Source organism: Sinocyclocheilus grahami, unplaced genomic scaffold (assembly GCF_001515645.1).
Source record: "Sinocyclocheilus grahami isolate Dianchi unplaced genomic scaffold, SAMN03320097.WGS_v1.1 scaffold1008.1, whole genome shotgun sequence".
Classification (NCBI taxonomy): Eukaryota; Metazoa; Chordata; class Actinopteri; order Cypriniformes; family Cyprinidae; genus Sinocyclocheilus; species Sinocyclocheilus grahami.
In genome coordinates, this window is record NW_015506187.1 from 82,147 (window position 1) to 105,716 (window position 23,570).

General features: G+C 40.2%; 1 long non-coding RNA gene and 1 pseudogene across 1 annotated transcript; one reads left to right on the top strand and one right to left on the bottom strand.

Annotated features, from left to right (window-relative positions):
- Positions 1–23,570, bottom strand: part of LOC107565559 (NACHT, LRR and PYD domains-containing protein 12-like) — a 168,278-nt pseudogene that overhangs the window by 39,252 nt on the left and 105,456 nt on the right.
- Positions 4,865–15,078, top strand: LOC107565560 (uncharacterized). Its single transcript, XR_001606388.1, has 3 exons — positions 4,865–4,876; positions 7,027–7,033; positions 15,012–15,078. It is a non-coding gene; the product is annotated as an uncharacterized lncRNA (long non-coding RNA).

Sequence of the window (23,570 nt, forward strand, 5' to 3'; positions counted from 1 at the left end):
CTGAGGAAACTGGACTGACGTCTAAATACTGAGAGTCCTACAATAAAACACACAGACAGTCACATATGAGTATGATACATTACTGCCGTCACATCACATCAGCAGATCCATTTCAGAAAAAACACAGTATATTCATATTACAGCCAGAGATATGAATGAGCAACTGATCATAGATTAATAACACTAAATGATCAACAACTCTTTCTTTATCACTTGCATATAGAGATGAAAAATATTTATATACTTATAGATCATAACATAATTAAACAGTTTAAAGTACGGAGACAAAAGTGGAGCTGAATTATTATCTTATATTCTCCAATTACACACATATGAGGACTGTTACTAAACTTTGGCCATTTTAAAAGATTTAGATAATAATAGACTCACAATAGTATAATTTCTCCAGTTTATAATGTGGATCATCTTTCAGATCAGAAAGTAACTTCACTCCTGAATCTCCTAGTGTATTCCCAGTCAGATCCAGTTCTCTCAGGTGTGAGGGGTTTGATTTCAGAGCTGAAGCCAGAGCAGCACAACCTTCATCTGTGATGCCACAATCCCTCAACCTGTAGAGAACAATGACACAATGTGAATTGTAGTTCAAGTGTCTGTAGTTTTTTATTGACTCTGGTCTCAGAGCAGGAGAGGATATATAATGACAAGCATTGCCACAAACTGCTGCTGATAGAATGAGATTTATGCATGTTGATGCTCAGTGGTGCTGTTTGAAACTGCCACGTGCTTCAGGACTGCACAGACACACAGAGCTGAATCTGAGATATTGTTTCATAGTGACATAAGGACATATCTGTCTGAAGAAACAATCAGTTGCTCCTCTAACAAACACCTACAGGAGGACATTTGCTTCACAGTAGCCACGTGTTCCCTATTACATCTCATTTATTAACTCTTGTTATCAAAAATATCATTGTGTCATGTTTGGCAGCTTATAAACTGAACAGAAATCCTTAATCACACATTAGTATTTGAACATTCAGGTTAAATCTTTATGACATCTGTGCGAAACAATGAGCTCATGGGATTTCAAAAAAAGTGGAACATAAGAGGAAAATAAACTCTTACACAGAGATGAGCAGGTGAAGAAGTATTAATCAAACTAGCAGAATTAAGCAACTGAAGCTCCAGTAAATGTTTGTTGGTCAAAAACAGGAGCAGCAGCTCATGTGATGTGATGAAGATGAATGAAATGAACTTCATCTTCAGTCATCAGAGTCAGTTGTGCTGAGATTTAGTGTGTTTACTGAACATTTATTTTACAAGCTTTAGTCTCAGAATTTACATCAAAAGGACAAAGACATGAGACTATCAGAGAGATGATCTTACCACAGTTTCTCCAGTTTACAGTGAGGATCCTTCAGTCCAGTACAGAGACAATTCACACCCAAATCTCCTATTTTATTCCCAATCAGATCCAGTTCTCTCAGGTGTGAGGGGTTTGATCTCAGAGCTGAAGCCAGAGCACCACAACCTTCATCTGTGACGCCACAATAATTCAACCTGTAGAGAACAATGACACACTCTTCACTCTCTCAGATCAGATCAGATCAGTTTAGCAGTGAATCCATTAGTAAAGAGAAAGTACAAATCAATGTGTGATGGATCACTGGACTGAGATTTAAAATGTCAAAGAGCAAAAAAAAAACATGATCATAAATCATCTAAAGTCTCATTTGAGAAAGATAAGTAATATTTCTTTATTGCGCTCTCAGTATTTTTAACCAAATTGTCTGTCTTATGAAGACATTCATACAAATTTGTTTAATCACACTATTCATTACACAGCTGAGATTTATACTGTTATTTTGCTCTGTATGGAGTAGTGGTGTGTGTGTGTGTGTGTGTGTGTACCTGTTTTTCTATTCTGGTGGGGACTTAAATCTGAATACACACAGACTCATGGGGACTCGTGTCACGGTGGGGACCTAAATTGAGGTCCCCACGGGTAAACAAGCTAATAAATCACACAGAAATAAGTTTTTTGAAAATCTAAAAATGTGAGGGGTAGGTTTAGGTGTAGGGTTGGTGTAGGGCAATAGAATATATGGTCTGTACAGTAGAAAAAGCATTACGCCTATGGAGAGTCCCCACAAGGATAGCAAACCAGACATGTGTGTGTTTCTCCTCCATCACCCAAGGATAGCAAAACCTGAGATCACACTGTGAGATATTATTTATACTTAGTGTAAATTGTAGCAGATAATACTTACACCTCAATGTATTGCAGTACATTACAAAACAGTACGTAATAACATATTCTTTGTACATGATTATATTCATTATAAACAGATGCTGCCTTATAGTGTCCTTACTTGTGTCTATTCCTAAAGCCACTCCTACACCTGCTCCTAATCATACTGAAGCTGCTGATCAGTGAAGGTGTTCTTGAAGGTGCAGGAAGAGAGTCATGGTTTTGAGTTTGGGAACAATATGAGCTGCATGTGGTTGATACACCAGCCCATCTGATGACACCACATACAGCTTCAATTATAGGCCTGTTAAATACCTGTTAGACACCTTATTTCCATGTTTTGAATATTTTCTTAATTTTTCTTTAATATAAATACCTCTCTGAGCTAATATGCAATTGAAAAAAAAAAAAAAAAACAGAAGAAATGCAGATTTGTACTCGGGTTGGTCACCTCAAAAGCCCGCTGTCCTTACTCTCCCGCTAATCTGACTGGTTTCTTTAGTAACTTTGTCTGCTAACAGTCAAGCTTTTGCGAACAAGATGGGCTATTAGCACTTAGAGTAAACAGACAATCTATTTAAAGGTTTTGCTAATGCAAAAACAGCTTTTAACATGAACACAGAAGTCCACACATGTACAAGAAACAAAGTCACACAGTCACAAAGTGTTTTACTTTCTGTATCTTGATTGACAGTTGTCTCATCCAATCAGTAGTAAGTATTCCATTCACAATCAATACCTACTTTTTACATTTTGTCTGACTTTTACTGACTTTCTTTGGGTGATTTGTTTTTTACTTTACAAATACTTTACAGTGTGTCATATATAATCTTACCACAGTATCTCCAGTTTACAGTGAGTATTTTGTAGTACATCAGAGAGCAGATTCACTGAATTTCCCATTTTATTCCCAGTCAGATTCAGTTCTCTCAGGTGTGAGGGGTTTGATCTCAGAGCTGAAGCCAGAGAAGCACAACCCTCATCTGTGATGCCACAATCACTCAACCTGTAGAGAACAATGATACATTCTTCACTCTCTCAGATCAGATCAGTTTATATGAAGGTAAAAGTGTAGCATAACTCGAGAGCTATAGCTGATTTTAATTTGAGAACTTGTCATATTAATATTCGTATTTGTAAGCTGAAATTTACACTCATAGTTCTGATGTGAAAAGCTTCAAATCTTAGCACTTTCCACCGTTTCCACACCGAGTCTATTGCTGCGCTGCACGCGCTGAATTAAAGTAACAGAGCATTGTTTGCAGTAAATATGCAGTAAATATGAACATGGATTGACATGAAAATGAAGTAATTACACCATAAACACATATTATTAAAGTCTACTGTGTTTCACAGTCAACACACATGGCTTCTGGCTAGGTTTAAAGGGAAAGAGCACTTTTAGATAAACAAGGCAATAATAGATGGCACTCATGGAGGTAGGAAAACAAAGTTCTTTATGAACCGCAGGATTGCTTGCAATAAAGAATTAAATGCACAAGAAAAGGCAGTAGAGCTGACTATTTCTGTCAATGGTAAGTTTGTGATAACGTAAGAAAAGTAGTTTAAATGTTTTGCCACTTGCTTGAGCAACTTAATATATAAATCTAGAAGTAAATGCAAAAGTAAAAAGCATTGAATAATGTGTTGCTTATATTTATTGTGTTTAAACATGTCTGTGAAAGATTGAATTACTGTACTGTGTAAAAAAAGAATTGCAATGCTGAAAAAGCATTTTCAGTGACAATGTTTGGATTTGAAATCAAAATAATGGATAAATGTTGTGTTTGTGGTAAACAGCCACGGATCAGTAGCGGACTCCTGTGTGAAAGCTGCTTCTCCTCTCACAAGAGTCACCTAAGAGGGGAAATCCCCCCATTTTCAAAAAGGAAATTCAGACCCTGAATAAATGTCTAAAAATCCTGATTGGAGTATCACAATAAATAGTTATAAATTATAAAAATAAGGCTTTAAAAAGATCGGTATCGGTGATCGGTATCGGCAGATATTGCTTTCTGTGATCGGTGATCTGCATCAAAAATCCTGATCGGAGCACCCCTAGTTTCTTTGTGTGATGATGTCACAGCAGTGGCACCTAGTTTGCCATTTTGGTAGGAAAGCCGGCTTTGGGAAAGCAACGGCACGGCAGAAGACTGCGAAAGCCACCGGCTCACTTAACAACACAGAAGACACGCAGCAGACGACACACTCTGCTGTAATGTAATGGTCAGTTTCATACAGTAATGCCCCTTCTGTATATGTAATTATTTTTCATAAACAAATAGTCTGTATCAACACTTCCCAGTTCTTATGGAGAAAAATAAATAAATACATTCAAACATTCAAATACAATGCTGTTTTAAATGAACATAAAATAAATAAATAAATGTAAAACTGAATTGGTAAGTTCTTCAGTGAACCAACGTGTATTTCTTCACTATACCCTATAGATGAGACATTATAATATTACGCTGTTAAATATTAAGATTATTAAATGTGGCAGCTCTGCTTAATGTTTTCACTAAAAACTGTTTAACTGAAAGCAAAGTTGCCAGTTGTGTGATGTCTTAATTTAGTGAATAAAGCATGCTTACAACACATAATATAAACTGCACAAATGTATCTCTGACCTAATACAATTTTTGTAACCTATGCTGTTCTGTTGTCCTCAGCTTCTTGTATAAATATCAAAGGTAGACTTGACGTAAAAGATCATGCAAGAACGTCTCGGGTTACTTGACTCTAACCCTGTTCCCTGAAAAAGCATGAACGAGATGCTGTATTTCAATAACGCTAATGAGAACATTCTTTGTTCAACCGGTTGTGAAGCATGTGTGTCAAACACGCCAAGAATTGGTTTAAATAACTCTCCGTAGGTGATGTCATTTGATTACGTTCTCCTGCGGGGTTATAAATAGACGTGAAACGGACACACCTTCAGGTTACACCTTTGTCTGAAAGGACGTCCAGGCATGCCTACAGTGCGGTACTGAGGCCCAAGCATCTCGTTCCCGCTTTTTCTGGGAACAGAGTTACAGAATCTGACAAATGCGTGCGGAGAGGACCAGCCTGCCGCATCACACACTTGCTGCAAGGGGACACCTCTTGCCAGAGCCATAGAGGAAGGCCTGTTAAGAGAGCATTCATGTTTCTGGATGACGGATCATAATGATGACATGTAGACGGAGAAGAGAAGTGGTCCGAGCATTGAGCCCTGAGGAACCCCAGTAGCAAGAAGTTGTGACGTAGAAACCTCCCCTCTCCAAGACACACTGAAGGACCTACCTGAGAGGTAAGATTTGAACCATTGGAGTGCAGTTCCTGAGATTCCCATCTTCATGAGGGTTGACAGGAGGATCTGGTGGTTGACTGTGTCAAAAGCAGCAGACAGATCCAGCAAGAAGAGTACTGTGGATTTGGAAGCTGCTCTTGCCAGTCTCAGTTGAGTGGCCGCTTTTGAAGCCGGATTGGTTGTTGTCGAGGAGATTGTTCTGTGCAAGAAACATAGAGAGTTGGTTGAACACAACTCGCTCAAGTGTCTTTGCATTGAATGGAAGGAGGGATACCGGTCTCTAGTTTTCTAAAAGTGCTGGGTTTAGAGTGGGTTTCTTAAGCAGTGGGGTTACTTGAGCCTGTTTAAATACTGTGGGAAAAGTACCAGTGTGAAGAGAGGTGTTGATGATGTGAGTGAGTGCAGGTATAACTGAAGAAGAAATGGCCTGAAGGAGGTGAGTGGGGATAGGATCAAGTGGACAGGTATTAGGATGCTTGGAAAGGACAAGTTTGGAAATGTCTGCCTCCGAGAGCGGAGAGAAAGAGTGTACGTGTTATGATGTGATTGTCAGTTTGAGGTGTGGAGAATTGGCTGCTGGTGGTTGTTGTTTTATTTATGAAGAATGTTGCAAAGTCATCAGCTGTAAGAGTTGAAAAAGGAGGGGGGGCAGAGGACAAAGAAGAGAAGAGAAGGTTTTGAAAAGTGTGCGAGAGTCAAAAGAATTGTTAATTTTATTGTGGTAGTATGTAGTTTTAGCAGTGGAGAAATTTGCAGAGAAGGAAGAGAGGAGAGACTGATACAAAGTAAGGTCAGTAGTTTTTGATTTGCGCCACTTCCTCTCCGCAGCCCTGAGTGTAGCTCGATGTTCACGAAGAACATCAGACAACCAGGGTGCAGAGGAGGTGGAGCGTGCTGGTCTAGATGAAAGGGGGCAAATGTTGTCTAAGCAAAATTTTAGAGTAGGGCAAAGAGTGTCAGTAGCACTGTTAGTGTCCAGTGCTGAAAACTGAATGGGTGGGGGAAGTGAGGATGAAACCATAGAGGATAGGCAAGAGGGGGAGAGTGAGCGCAGGTTATGCCGAAATGTGATTTTCGGAGGAGTGTGAGTTGTGTTAGGAGTCAGTTTGAGGGTAAAAGTGATGAGGAAGTGGTCTAAGATGTGCAATGGAGTAGCTAAAGTGTTGTCCGTGGAGCAGTAGCGTGTGTAGACAAGGTCTAGTTGGTTACCTGATTTGTGAGTAGCCGTAGCAGACACTCGCTTGAGATCAAATGAGGCAAGTAGAGTGTTGAAGTCAGCAGCCTGGGGTTTTAATAGGTGAATGTTGAAGTCGCCGAGTAGTATCAGAGGAGTACCGTCCTCAGGGAAGTGGCAGAGTAACACATCCAACTCCTCCAAGAAGTTACCCAGTTGACCTGGGGAACGATAAACTACTACAAAGTGAAGTTAAACAGGGTGTGTAATAGTAATAGCGTGTTATTCAAATTAACTGTTGCCAGTTAAAAATGGTAAAGGAACAAATTTCCATTCATTTGAGATAAGCAGACCAGTACCCCCACCCCTCTCAATCAGACGAGGGGTGTGGGAAAATGTTAAATTATTGGAGAAGGCTGCAGGAGTGGCAGTGTCCTCGGGTTTGATCCAGGTCCCAGTCAGGGCCATGAGGCTGAGACTTGAATATGTAGCAATAGATGAAATAAAGTCTGCTTTGTTTACAGCAGACTGGCAGTTCCAGAGACCAGTTGGAATAGAGATGAAAGAATTAGAAGACACAGGGATAGTGCACATATTGTTAGGATTGCGCTGCCTTCGATGTATAGAGCGTGATTTACGAGTATTAGTAGTAATAGTAGAGATTTGAAAGAACATAGTGAGGACAGATCACTAAAACAAACAGATGAGAACAAGCTGTAAAAAAGGGGGAAAAAAGCAACACTCAAGTGTCTTGCTCAGTGAAGTCGCGCAGGTAGAGTCGATGGTCTTTACATGCTTCGGTCTTCACACGAGGGCTGCCGCGTTATACTACACCGTTTTATAGACACTTGATACAACGTTATTTATTTCAGCTGGCCACGCCTTTCTAACTCAGAGCGAAACGAGAACAAACGAGACTTGCCATGTGCACAGAGTAAACAAAGATTTCCTAGCAACGACAACAGTTCTAAAATCAAATGAGAAAAGATACAAAAACAATTACAGTATGTTGAACCTCCTGTTGCTTGACTGCTTCTTTCTAATAAATGTTAAATTACAACTGTTTAAGTACTATTTAAGTACTATTAGCTGGCTTTGGCCACGCCTTACTTACTAACTAACTAAAATGGTATGTCATACACCAACTTTTGAAAACGCGCCATTTGAGGGCATAACTTATTTTAGTGGACGAAGCTCTAGCACTTAGAACAGTGTGTACTACGTCGGCTGGAAGCCCAGCATCTCTTAGTTGGTCCCCCTCAGGGGCCAGACATGAAGGTTGATTCACAAAATCTACGTTCTCTGGCTGGTGGTAAGCCGGGAAAAGCTTGCGGTTCATCTTCTCAACTGTCTTCCCAACTTTCTTCTGACTCTATTTCAGTGAAAATGGCATTGATCAATGCGAGATCTCTTTTAAACAAGTATTTTATTTTAAATTACTTTTTGCTCTCATGCAATTTGGATTTTCTATTTATTACTGAGACTTGGCTCAACATTGGTGATATGGCTCCTTTTTCTGAACTTTCTCCTCCAGACTGTAGTTTTTTTTAGCTTCCCAAGGTCAGTTTGATGGTGTGGGGGCCTTGCTGTTATTTTTAAAAACAAGTTTAAATGCAGACTTCTATCTACTGAGACTTACTCTACGTTCGAGGTTCAGTTAATTAGGTTGAATTCTTTTAAATCTGTTATGTGCTCTTATTTGTAGACCCCCCTCATATCATAAAGATTTTATAGGTGACTTTTCAGATTTTTTTATCTACTATTTTTCCATGTTCAGATAATATTTTAATTTTGGGGGATTTTAATATTCACGTGTGTTGTCCTTCCAGACCCTTGGTTAAAGAGTTTAATCATCTATTAGAGTAATTTGGTCTATCACAGTGTGTTGTAGGCCCTACAAATGAACGTGTTCATACTCTCGATTTAGTGTTAACACTTGGTTTTTCTGTCGTCAATGTGCAAATTGCTGACACTGTTTTTTCTGACCACAAGACTGTTTTGTTTAACCCTACTTTCTCTTATAACGGTCAGGTTAATGATGGTTTTGTTGCTGTTGAATCTCGGGTGCTCTCTCCCTCTACTGCTAGTAGTTTTTCAGCTGCTTTTAATGTTCTTCCATTGAAATTGTTGATGGAGTCTCCTTTTTCTGGTATGGGACCTGAAGAGTTGGTTATCCACTTTTAACTCTTCATGTTCTGACATTTTTAATTCTGTGGCTCCTTTGAAAACTAGGAAGAAGAAAGTCAAGACCCAGCCCTGGTTGAACAGCAATAATCGTACTCTCAGGCAAGAGTGCAGGAGGGCTGAGCGTAAATGGCTCAAATATAAACTACAAGTTTCATATGAATCTTTGAGAAATTGTTTGACGAAGTTTCAAAGAGCAGTCAAACTAGCTAGATCAAACTATTTCTCTGACATCATTTCAAATAATTGTCATGATTCAAAAATTCCATCTGCTTTATTTAAGGAGGTGATGGACTCAATTGGTCCAAGCGTGTTATCTATTGTCAATAGTTGTTTGTCTACTGCTTTTGTTCCAAGTAGCTTCAAACATGCTATCATTCAGCCCCTTCTTAAGAAATCGAATCTTGATGCCTCTGACATGAATAATTTTCGTCCTATTTCAAAGATATTAGAAAAGACTGTGTTTGTACAACTGAATGATTTTTTTTAGTTAGTAATAATATTCTCAATATATTTCAATCAGGCTTCAGAGTCTGCTCTATTGAGGGTTTCAAATGATATTTTATTAGGTGTAGATTTGGGTAGTTTCGATACGGTTGATCATGATATCCTCATTAATTGTCTTAAAGACCAAGTTGTCATCCATGGTCTAGCCTTTGACTGGTTTTCTTCATATCTTAAGGGTAGAACCATTTCAGACAGTTTGGGAAACTGCTCTTCTTCTGTTGTGCCACTAACGTGTGGGGTTCCTCAGGGCTCGATTTTAGGACCGGTTTTATTGTACCTTTATTTGCTTCCATTAGGAAAGATTTTTGATAAGCAGACGGTATAAATTAACATCTGTATGCTGATGATTCTCAAATTTATTTCCCTATAAAACGTGGTGAGCAATCCTCTCTTGACTCTGTATAATTGTTTGGCTGATGTGAAGTGTTGGCTGACAAACAACTTTCTCCAGTTGAATGAGGATAAGTCAGAGTTTGTTGTCTTTGGTCAGAAAGGCTGTGGTATGGATTCTAATGACAACTTTCCTTTGTGAAAAACCTTGGCTTTATTTTTGACTCTGAGCTTAAATTTGATCGTCAAACAAATGCTGTTGTTAACATTTTTTATTTATCTTACATCTATAACCAAGTTGAAGTCTACAACAAGTCCTCTCTTTCACTGACTTGAAGAAGGTTGTGCATACCTTTGTGTCTTCTTGTTTGGATTACTGTAACGCTTTGTATCTGGGTGTGAGTCAGGCCTCCCTCTCTCGCCTGCCGCTGGTTCAGAACTCAGCTGCTAAGCTTTTAACTGGTACAAAAAAAGACCATATTACTCCTGTATTGATTTCCTTACATTGGCTACCGATTTGATATTGAATCCAGTGTAAAGTGTTGTTATATGTTTTTAAATCTCTCCATGGCTTGGCACCAGAGTATATTTCTGATTTAATTAATTTACATAAACCTTTGATATCTCTTCCCTTCAATGATCAGCTGTGTCTGAGGGTTCCTCGATCGCGCTTGAAATGTAGAGGTGATAGAGTTTTTTCCGTAGCAGCTCCTAGACTATGGAATGAGCTCCCGCTGTCCTTAAAAACATCTCCTAATCTAGGGTCATTTCAGAGGGTGTTAAAAACATATTTATTTTCCTTAGTTTTTAATAATGTGCTCTAAACTGTATGCATTTTTGGTTGTATGTATTTGTTATTTTTATGTACAGCACTTTGGTGTTTGAATTTTGGGTTTGAAAAACCCATTGTGGTTTTTGAAAGTGCTCTAGAAATAAAGTTCAGTTGAGTTGAAGGTTCCAGAGCTCGGGCCGGGGATGATATACTGTCCCCTGCGCCTGAGATAGGAGATCTCTCCTGACCGGAATCACCCATGGTGAGCCGCCAAGGAGGAATATTAGATCCGAGAACCTCACTCTGGTCGGCCAACAGGGCATTATCAGTAAGAGGCGAGACCCTTGTTGACGGACCTTGGCCAGGACTCCCGGGAGCAGAGCGATCGCGGGGAAATAAATAAAGACGCAGTCTGGGCCACACGTGGGCCATTGCATCCAGACCCAGGGGAGCTGGAGGAGTCAGAGAGAAGTAGAGGGGACATTGTGCTGTCTCCTGTAAAGCAAAGAGGTCCACCTCTGCTTCGTAAAATGTTTCCCAAATTTGACTGACTACTTCAGGGTGGAGTTTCCATTCCCCATGTGTCACAGCTTGTCTGTACAGCAAGTCTGCTCCCACATTCATATGCCCTGGAATGTAAATCGCCCTGAGGGACAGGAACTTGTCATGTGCCCAAAGCAGAACCTGCTGCTCTAGCTGTTCAGGTGGCACGAAAGCAGTCTGCCCTGGCGATTTCTATAAGAGACTACCACAGTGTTGTCCACCCGCACTAGGACATGGTAGCCCCTTAACTGCTGGAAGAAGTATTTCAGGTCCCAAAATACAGCTATCATTTCGAGGCAGTTGATTTGCCAGTCGAGAAGATGATCTCTCCAGATCCCTTGGGCTGGACGGCCATCTAAGACCGCACCCCAACCCCTAGAGTGGGACCCAAAGTCAGAAACCGGGGTCTGAACCACATAGATAGGGTACGATGCCCCCGACGCATAACCCATATTTGCCTCTGGGGATTGGTCCTCGGATGAAATCCCCTGGCTGAATCCCCACAACTGAAACGGTCTCATGTGCAGGAGGCCCAAAGCTATCACCGTGGATGCAGCCGCCATGAGACCTAGAACCCTTTGAAAGCAATGGACAGTAACTTTCTGGCCTAGCTTGATATTCTTTAGGGTGTTTAGAATGGATTTGATACGTGCATGAGACAGCTGTGCCCGCAGTTCGATCGAATCTCATACAACCCCCAAATAAGTTGTCCTCTGGGCAGGAGAGAGAACGCTTTTCTTGGCATTGAGTCTTAACCCTAGAGATTTGAGATGAGCTAGGACGACATCCCGATGTCGAAGTGCAAGCTCTCAAGACTGGGCCCAAATAAGCCAGTCGTCTATGTAATTTAAAATGCAGATGCCCTGGCATTGCAGAGGAGCCAGTGCTGCATCCATGCATTTTGTGTATGTGTGGGATGACAAGGCTAGGCCGAATGGAAGAACCCGATACTGGTAAGCTTCGCCCCCCAAAAGCGAACCTCAGGAACTCCCTGTGTTGTGGCAAAATTTCTATGTGAAAGTATGAGTCCTTGATCGATTGTCACAAATCAATCCCCTGATTGGATCTTAGAAAAAATCTTTTTGATTGTCAGCATTTTGAACTTCTATGTTCTGAGATAGTGGTTCAACCCGCGGAGATCTAAAATTGGATGCAACCACCCATCTTTCTTGGGAACCAGAAAATACCGGCTGTAGTAGCCTGACTCTCTGTCTGGTAGGGGAACCTGTTGTATGGTCCCTTTGTAGAGCAGAGCTTGCAATTCCTGTGTCAAAAAATGCACTTGTACCGGTTTTCACGGAAGCGGAGGCCACGCCGTTGAAACGTGGAGGACGATGTGCAAACTGAATTCTGTAGCCTTTCTCTACAGTCCTTTGGACCCATGGAGAGATATTTGGCAGTAGCTTCCACGCTGCCAGTTTCTCTGAAAGGGGCACTAGTTTGGACACTTCACTTTGATGGGGGGATGTTAGATGTCCAGTGTCCTGAAACATGGCAGGAGGCAACCGAACATGTAACACTTCGCTGGAGACCGCTGCTCCCCGAAACACCAGTGGCGGCGGAGATTGTACAGTGGTCCCCTGAAGGTGCCGGGAAGGAGCCCCTAGTATCTGTTGGAATGTTATGTGCCCCTCCCCAAGGGGACACACTCCCATGGTCCTGGGCACACCACCCTCAGGACTTCTTCTTTGAGGAGATGATGCTCCTCAGGTCTGGCCTCTTAAAGGTGGTCTGTGGAGTGCGACGAGCCGTTTCCCAGTCTTTGCGAGGAGGCGCACGACTCACCACACTCTCTTTCTGGGCTTCTCCTGGTCGGGACTGGGTGGCCGACAGTTCCGACGCTTGAGCACGGCGGGGAAGAAACTTCACAAAAGCTTCCTCTTAATGCTTCGCCTCCCGGAACCTACTGACGACTCTGTTGACAGTGCCGCCAAATAGGCCGAAAAGTGAAACGGGAATCAAGTAGGAATGCCCGGTCCTTCTCCTTGATACTCGTGAGGTTCAGCCACAGGTGCCTCTCCGTGGAGACCATAGCAGCCATTGAATGGCCGATGGCGCGGGCCATCTGCTTAGTCACACAGAGAGACAGGTCTGTGGCCCGGCGAAGTTTAGCAAACGCCTCCTCATAGATACTCTCGTGCTTGTGCTCAAGTCCTTCAGCAGGTCAGCCTGGTACGCCTGCAAGACCACCATGTTGTGCAGGGCAGCACCAGCCTGACCCGCTGCTTGGAAAGCTTTTCCCACCAGCGAAGATGTCAGTCTACAAGGCTTGGTGGGGAGCATATGTTTTAAATAAAAAGATGAGCTCCCAGGGGAGAGATAGCCCACAAGCGTCTCTTCCACCTGGGGCATCATCATGTAGCCCCGTGCCTCTGCATCCACAATGGTTGAATAAACCGACCTCGATGGCACAAAGACATGGGATGAGTAGGGCTTACTCTATGAACGAGATAACTCGTCATGGAGATCGCCAAAGAAGGGGAGAGACTGAGGTCCCTCCCCCCGGCCACCTGACAGAAATCTGTCATCCAGCTTCAAGCGTTTGGAGGCCTCCTGCTCCTGTGGCCAGTCCAGCTTTAATCTGTCGACTGTTTGAGTCACCACCTCGAGTAACTCCTCATACGCTTTATTCTCACAAGAGTAGAGCTCTGGGTGGCGATCTCGATCTCCATCTCTGCAGAGGCAAGAGATGAAATGTCTCGCTAGGACCTCCCGATCCAGCGATAGCACGAAAGAAAGGGGCGAACACGTCTCACGTGCCTCAGCCAGATCGACACGCGACCCCCAGAATCTTAACGAGGCAGCGGCAGCTCGCTCTTCTTGTCCCTCCCCCCGGCCACCTGACAGAAATCTGTCATCCAGCTTCAAGCGTTTGGAGGCCTCCTGCTCCTGTGGCCAGTCCAGCTTTAATCTGTCGACTGTTTGAGTCACCACCTCGAGTAACTCCTCATACGCTTTATTCTCACAAGAGTAGAGCTCTGGGTTGCGATCTCGATCTCCATCTCTGCAGAGGCAAGAGATGAAATGTCTCGCTAGGACCTCCCGATCCAGCGATAGCACGAAAGAAAGGGGCGAACACGTCTCACGTGCCTCAGCCAGATCGACACGCGACCCCCAGAATCTTAACGAGGCAGCGGCAGCTCGCTCTTCTTTGAAGAAAGCAAGTCGAGCGCAAAGCACTTTGATGGGCAACACGTCCCAATGCTCGCACTCTCCCTCAAGCCCGAGGGCAGCGTGCTCATCCCCCAAACACTCGAAGCAAAACTCATGCAGGTCATCCTCCGAGATGAGTCTCAAACAAGGAGGCACGCATCTCTTCTAAGTCTCTGACATAGTTTTAATATTTGTTTTCTTTCTTAAAGGAAAAGATCAACTGCAATGCTGCATGGAGAAAATTCTCTCAATCACACACACAAAACAGTCCTTGAAGACAAAGAAACCTGAAGGTGTGTCCGATTCACATCTATTTATAACCCCGCAGGTGCACATAATCAAATGACGTCACCTACCAAGGTTTTTTAAGCCAATGCTTGGCATGTTTGACACACATGCTTCACAACCGGTCGAACAAAGAATGTTCTCATTAGCGTTTTTGAAATGCAGCATCGAGAGTAGCTTTTGATAGGGAACATGAAAAAAAACTAACATTGTCTGTTCTTTGACCATGTGATGCACTGTGGACCTGGATAACCATCAGTTTGACATGCCACTATTATGTAAAGATCTTCCAACACAAAACTATTTCTATGATTAAATGTGCTGGCCTATTCCATAGTAAGAAAAAATAAATTATATAAAATAAAAAATTATATAAAATAATTATATGTAATGTGCACACATTGTAAGAAGACACTGGTAGATGTAAACATAAACGTTACAATGGTAGACATTATAAACAAACTGTGGTCACAATTATGAATACGGGACTGCCTGTCTGCTGATTATTTTCAGATCAATGTGAATATTGAATAAAGTAATGTTTTTACGCAGCAAACAGGAGGAGTTGTAAATGTAAAAGAAGCTAATGTGCCTTCTAAAAATCTAGACAATTAAGACAATAATATTATATAATAATATATAATATAATATTTGATACGTTTATTATGTTTATGTATTATGTTTATTACGATTTTTATTATGATTTTTTGTTTTTGTGAAAACCTGTATCTGAACAGATACCCTGTAAATAGTGATTGACATTTTGACTCCTATCCAATTTTCTGTATTAAAAAAGGGCAATTTCCAAAATCTGAAGAGTGTCTGCCTGAAGGGCTACCAGGTGTAGCCCAGATCTAATTCATTTGTATAAAAAGAAAAAAGAAGAAGAAAGTAGAGATCACAAAGTGTTAATAATTTAATTAAGATTGCTCTCAATATATTAAAATTTGCATGTGCTCTTACACTCTAAATTGCTTGCATTTAAATACCTGTTCATCTTAATTATTTTAGTCATTTCCAAGTTTACGCTTCAAAGGTGGGCGGGGCTTAGAAAAGAGAGTCTAGCAGCTGGTGAGGAGAGAGAAATAGAACTGGCAATCCGTCGTAGTTCTCCGAAATAAGCTAATGCAAACCCAATATTAGGGATGGCAGATCGTTGTTCTTTCCTGGGGATGCTTATCTGAAGGTTTGAAGGTAAATTGTCTGTTTCTTGTAGTTAATACTGGTGTAATTAATATGGTGTGCACTGCTGGAACAAATGCTAATCGTGCATTTGCAGAACATGCGATCTGGTAATAGTGACTAGTAAAATAGCATTGCTCGCCATTATTTAAATTTTTTTTGCCAGTAATGTTTGTAATGTATTATATAAGTTACATGGACTGATAAAATAATGTTTACATAGGAAATGGACAGTTGTTTTTGGGGATCATATGTTTATTGACTGGGATAACCTCCTCGTCTACGGGAAAAAAAAACATTTTGCTCGAGAAGACTGTCTCTAAAGATGTGTGTTTTTGGATGTGAGGAAAAATAACCTTCTTCAGTGTTATGTGAACAGTGGATGCAATTAGTTTTTTCCAGGGGAGCAACGGAGTTTCACGAGCATGTTTGTTGTTCCTGTCACTTCGATGACGAATGTTTTATAACAAGGTTACATTCTGACACTGGATCCCAGCAATCCCAGATCTCTGTCATGACTAGGAATTGCTGTAAAACTGCATCAAATGCCTGTGTTTGTTGCCAATCGCCCCGTAAGTGGTCACGGCTCTTCAGCTCCGCCCACGGCTCGCCTCCAGGAGCTCGGCTGTTTTCGGAGAGAATCGTAAGCTGTATCTTTCTTTATAAATCTGATAAAACTGAAGACTCTTCGGAGATGTGAATGATACTGATTTAATACTGATTTCTCGCTAGAAATAACTTCAGACGCCATCTTTATTTTGCTCAACCATCACAGGATAGGACACACAGGATTGTGGATGCATCTATTCTGCCTTTCAATATCGACCAGATGAAGGTATCTCAGGAGGCAGGAAGTGAAGCTAACATTGGATTCAACATGTCTTGATGCCTTCCTACCTTGAAATGTGTCCTCCAAAGGCAGCATTTTCCAGTTTTGGATGCAGCCGTCAGTTCAGTGTTGATTCTGCTCCGGTACCAGATACGCTTGTTCTGTCTAGTCATATTGGAAACATGCTTGTTCTTAAGCTCTCGGTTGCTATTGGGAATATGCTTGTTCTTAAGTTATAGTTGTATTGTCGGGAACACACTGGTCCCAGAGCTATCTGGTTGTTAGTGGAACATGCTTGTTCTAAAAGCTGTAGTTGTATTGGGAACATGCTTGTTCCAGAGCAATCCGGTCATTATTCGTAACATGTTTGTTCTTAAAGCTGCAGTTGAATCGGAAACATGTTTTTCTTAAGTCTATCTGGTGTTATTGAGAACTTGATGCTTAAGCTTTTAAGGTATTGACAACATACTGTAGGATATCAGACCGAATCAGACAATCTAAGATTTGGTCAAAACATGGTTGAAACATGAGACGAATTCCACAGAGGCCCAAGACAACAGGATGTTCATAAATCAGATCCTGGCCCCAAGCCTGAACCAACTAGCAGCTTTGAGTAGGTCATCTGTTAAAGGCAACATGATTGTTGCTACAGGTTATGCAGGTTTTGCAACATACTTGTTTTGGTCATTTGGTTAACGGCAACATGCTTGTTGCTAAAGGTTTGAGATTTTGCTATCAGTTTGTGTTGGGGGATATCAGCATATGGTTTTGTTTTGGGGGGTTATCGCTGCTCTCCCTGCTTTCATCCATGCTAGGCTGCATGGATGCACAGGGAGTTCTTGCCCAGAACGCAACCATACCGCCAATACAAACTGTATGCTAATTGTCAGTCATCTTTGACGATAGTGGTCCTGACAGAAATCAAGCATAGCGTTAGTTCTGGCAGGTCACGTTAGTCAAGCTCGCATCAGCTGACTCTAAGCTGATTCCCATCTATCTATAGGAATACGACACCTATCTAAGGTCCCTCAGTATTATCAGCAGTTTTCGCATTGCTCAATAGCTAATTACCCTTCTCCATCCCCAGCTCCTCCTCTGTCAGTCAGGATTCAGCCTTCTAATTATCCTTTTGAATCAGAATAATTCTAAAATGTGTACATAAAATTATTGAACTTTAACGATATCTGCAATACATTTATGTTGGTTCTGTTCTGCTTACCCTGGGGGGGTTATCGCTGCTCTCCGTGCTCTCATCCATGCTAGGCTGCATGGATGCACAGGGAGTTCTTGCCCAGAACAGAACCATACCGACAATCCACACTGTATGCTAATTGTCAATCACCTTTGACGATAGTGGTTCTGACAGAAGTGTAATTTAAAAAAAAACACAGATTTTTTAAGATGGAATCCTGGAATCCTTCTGTTTCCATTAAATGCTTTTTTTAGGACAGAATGAGAGGTGGATAGGTGGAGAGATGTTTTTCTTTTCTTCATGCAAACTACCTTCTACATTTGTTTCTATTTCTTTCTCCGATCCCCACTGAATGAACACGAGACTTTTCCTCCTCGCCGGCGCTGACGGACGGGATTGGATCTGCGTGACAGGTGAGTCGGCCCAGCTGCTACCTGTGTCAGACAGCAGCTGTCCGTCTCTCACTCACATACTCACTCACACTCACAAACAGTCAGTCACGCATCCAGTCACACTCATTCAAAAACATAAATGCATTCACTCCCACACAGCCATTCACCCCAAACAATCAGCTCTGCTCAGATGCTCAGCTAAAAGAGCAACATGCTCTGACACTACTGTTTTTTTCTTTCATGAGACTCAACTGAAATGGATCTTATAGTTTGTATTTATTTTCTGTGCATTTTTTTTTCATCAGAAATGTACCTGTTTATCAGTTTCTAGTTTAGTGAATGATTAAAAACAATCCAGGCACAAAATAATTCTTTAAGTATGTATGTATTAAAAACTACTTTATATCAATACTATATACTATAATACTTTATATCGACTATTTCTGCGAAATGACGATTGAACTTACAGTCTGACTTATTAAGCATTTAAGAGGGTTTTGTCTGGGTCGTCCTTGTATTCCCATCCAGCCATGACAGGATAACACACTCTTTGTCTCAGTATTATGACGGCAATGAATGTACTCTAACGGCCTCTGTCTGTACCTCCGCCCAGGTACACCTGCCAGCAGTCGACCACCTCTCCGTCTGTTCCCATCCCCCTTTCTTTCCTCTGCAGTTGAATAAGGGAGATCAAACGGTGGGCACATTGTTAAAGCCCATGTCACTGAAACACCTGTGCTCTGCATAGTACAACTGTACTTAACTAAGACTTAACTAAGTCACCTGGACTAAAACTGTACCTAATCATTTGTATTTCTGGAACAAAACTGTAAAAAGTGAAAATGTGCTGTTGTTATCTCAACCCTGAAAAAGCTGCCATATGAAATAATAGTCACAAAGTCACACGTGTTTTTGTATCATATTTAATACACCAGGCTTTTATGGCTCTTATATTATGATATAGGATAATATGGAGCTCATATTTAGAGGCCCAAACTGAGCCAAAAAGTAAGATGAAATTCTGATAGCTTCTAATGTAAATCAGTGAGATATACAGTATAGCGGACTAACATTAAATAATTTAAATACCATTCTACTTCTCCCAATAATATGGCTTAGATTATTTTTAAATGTTTAGTTTGACGATCAAAGCTCTGTAGTCTCCAAACATATAATGCAATGCAATACAATGATGATTGAGAGATGAACAAAAAAACGTTCCTCAAAAGCCTGATGATCATATTTGATACTCACATTATTATTATTTTGGATAATCAAATAAACCTAAGTTGCTTTGACTCTAAGCTGATTCCCATCTATCTATAGGAATACGACACCTATCTAAGGTCCCTCAGTATTATCAGCAGTTTTCGCATTGCTCAATAGCTAATTACCCTTCTCCATCCCCAGCTCCTCCTCTGTCAGTCAGGATTCAGCCTTCTAATTATCCTTTTGAATCAGAATAATTCTAAAATGTGTACATAAAATTATTGAACTTTAACGATATCTGCAATACATTTATGTTGGTTCTGTTCTGTTTACCCTGGGGGGGGGGGGGGGGGGGGTGTGGGCTGTCCTCCCCTCTCCGCTGCTCTCCCTGCTTTCATCAATGCTAGGCTGCATGGATGCGCAGGGAGTTCTTGCCCAGAACGGAACCATACCGCCAATACAAACTGTATGCTAATTGTCAATCATCTTTGATGATAGTGGTCCTGACAGAACCTTTAATTACATACCCCTCTTCTGAATATTTGATCTTACATTTAATAATTTCCCTAATATATATATATATATATATATATATATATATATATATATACATGTATATACAACATATAAACATATATTCTTACATATAATATATAGATATAAGTTAAGAAAATCACGAAAATAAAAAATGCATTTTGTAATTAATATTAATAAAATACAGTGGACAGACAATAATTAAATCCACTGTTCTTAATACATTTTTTTATTCTTTATTCTTAATACTGCATTTTTTCTTGAACAATTACTAGGAAAAAACATACCACTGTTCTAATTACTACTAATACTAATACTAATTACTATTATTACCATTATTATTAACTAAAATTATTGTAATTATATAATATATGAATATGTAATTATTATTATTAACATTTTGTAACTAATAACAACAACAACAATAATATTAATAATAATAAGTAGGTTCAACTGCATATTAGCAATGAATGTATTAACATTTCTAACTATCTATCTATCAGCTACTAAAAATTTGGTATTGTGACAGCCATCGACGATATATATGCACACGCACTCCTTCAGTTAAAACACTATTTCTCTCTGAATGTGAACATCCATGTTGTTGAAGATTAAAGATGAAATGAAAAACAAAGGCTAGAGGAATCTAATATAACACTGAATTTATGATTAAACATTTACACAGGTTTAACTGAACAACTGAAAAAATCCTAGCCAAAATGATCTATTCCTTCAAACCCAGTAAATGAAAACACGGCCCCCTCCTTCCTCCGACTTTGCTGCCTATCAGAATAACTGCACAGCCCTGAATTTTCATCTCTTGGCCTGTTATGCACATTCATCTATCAGAGAGTGAGAGTTTCATTAAAAACTCCCAGCATGTCTCGGGAAGGAAGCACCATCAGCAGGGTCTGGGAGTGAGCTGCAGGCACATGCAGCGTGCATCTCCAGACTAATGTATCAATTCCATTAGTAGAGGTAATTGATTAGAAATAACAGATAAAAGATTATCGTTGGCCTAACTTGACATAGTAAAGGTATTTTCTAACAGGAGTAATCCCAAAAACAGCGACTGTCTGCCCCAAATAAGTGTTTACCAGTTTGTGCTCGAACCAATTAGTAATAGACAAACATAATACCAGAATTATTATTTTAATTCATTAGCGTTTATTGTGGAAAAAAACCCAGGGCCCCATCCCTTTGTGGCATTTATAAAAATAGTTCATCTACATATCATAGCCATCATAGGGACAGGGGGTTACACGGCGATTTTGCAAGCACTGCACACCTTTATCAATACCAAATACTATTTAAAGACTACTACATTTTTACATAAAATTTTATCTATTGAACAATAATATTTAATAAACAACAACAGCCATCATAAAAGTTTCTAAGCAATTCAGTCAAAAGTGCAAAGGCAGCGCATTGATAAACGGCATTTAAAGTTACATAAAATATAAAGTTATGAGACATCAGCCAAAACTATTTGCTCTGGAACAAATAATAGTTTAATGAGACCAAAGACTGTCCTTTAGAATTACCCAAAATGAATTATACCTTTAACCACTATAAAGATATCAGAGCCAGTGGCAAGTTCCAGAAGATCTGGCCGAGGTGAGGCTGCTCTCGGCGGGTTCATGAGTGCTGAATGGCCACTGACACCCTGGAGCTCACATCTCCCAAAACATCGAAGCAGATTTCCAAATAGAGGTTATCTTTATTAACAAGCTGCATATTTTAAGTCTAAACAACAACATTCTTGTATAAAAACAGTATTATTTTTTAAATGATAGTGGATTTGGGCGTCCGCCATGACACTCGCTGTGAGAAATACTGCAAACGGTGTGATACAAATGGTGAAACAGTTCGCGTGTGATATTGGGTGAATATATATGGTGAATATCTATCTTCTCAGCCAATCAAATTTGAGGACCTGATTATTAATAAAATATTGATTATTGTTTGTGTACACATTGAAAGATTCAGCTTTTCACATCAAAACTGTGATTGTAAATTTCAACTTTCAACAAATACGAATATTACTATGACAAGTTTTCAAATTCAAATCGGCTCGCTCTCAAGTTTTACTACTCTTATACTTTCATAAATTTAGCAGTGAATCAATTATTAAAGAGAAAGTACAAACTTAAAGCACAAATCAACATGTTTGATGGATCATTGGATTGAGATCCAAAATTTCACAGAGCACAAAACATGATCATAAATCATCTAAAGTCTCATTCAAGCAGGATTAATAATATTATCTCATTGCACCAACTGTCTGCATTTTATTTTAAAAAATGTTTGTCTCATACAAAATCTGTTTTAAATAAATGACACTATTCGCTACCTGAGTTTTACTGTGTTCTTTAGATTTGAATACATATGTATGCAGCAGTCATTTGTGTGATTTTAAACAATTAAAACAATATTTTAATGAGTCACTGACTGTGTTGAGCTCGAGTCTGTTTAAAGTCAAGAGACTGAAATGTTGATTGTGTGTGAAAGTGTGTATTTCAGTGTGACTCTCAGTCCTGCAGTATCATGTTACTGAGGAGCAGCTCATGTGTTCAATCATTTACAGCTCAATCCTCTGATCTCAATGCAGCAGAAAGAGACTCAACACTTCAAACATACTTTACATTGTGTTTCATGTGTGAGAGTCAAATATGATCTTACCACAGTTTCTCCAGTTTACAGTGAGGATCCGCCAGTCCAGCAGACAGCAGCTTGACTCCAGAATCTCCCAGTTTATTCCTAGACAGATCCAGTTCTCTCAGGTGTGAGGGGTTTGATCTCAGAGCTGAAGCCAGAGCAGCACAGCCTTCATCTGTGACGCCACAATCACTCAACCTGTAGAGAACAATGACACACTCTTCACTCTCTCAGATCAGATCAGATCAGATCAGTTTAGCACTGAATCCATTATTAAAATAAAGTACAAACTTAAAACACAAATCAACATGTTTGATGGATCATTGGACTGAGATCTAAAATATCACAGAACAAAAACATGAGTCTCAATTCAAGAAAGATAAATAATATTACTTTGCTTTTTTTTCAGACATTTTTTATTATTGACAAACCTGAATTATTGATTCATATGCCACTTATCTGACTCTGAATCTCACGCTGTCACTGATTTTATATAAAACCACTGACCACTAAACTCTGGACAACATCTGTAGCACTCTTTGATTTTCTTAATGTTTTAACAGTGAAGTAATTGTTCTCAGTGATACTTACTGAACTGATCGGGATTCTTTAATCACAGGCAGCAGCTTCTGAAAAACTTTCAGTCTGCTGATTTCATTGTTTCCACCAACAAATTTATTCATATCAAAATCATCCAGCTTTTTCTCTGATGTCAACAACACAAAACTACAGCTGACCACTGAGATGAAGAGAGTTTGGTGTCCTTTATTCTTCCAGATTTCAGATACTGTTGTATTTCCTCCACTAGTGAATGATCACCCAGTTCATTCAGACAGTGGAACAGATTGATGGATTTCTCTGGAGAGTCAATGGTCCTGATCTTCTTCTTGATGTACTCAACTATTTTCTCATTGCTGTCAGAGCTGCTTCTTTTCAGGGTCATTATTTGTTGTAGGAGAATCTGATGAGACTCCACTGACAAACCCAGAAGGAACCGCAGGAAAAGATCCAGATGTCCATTTTTACTCCGTAGAGCCTCATCCACAGCTCTCTGATGCAGCTCAGATAATGAAACATGTTCTGATATATTGAGTTTAAACCAGTCCTGAAATTTAGACCATA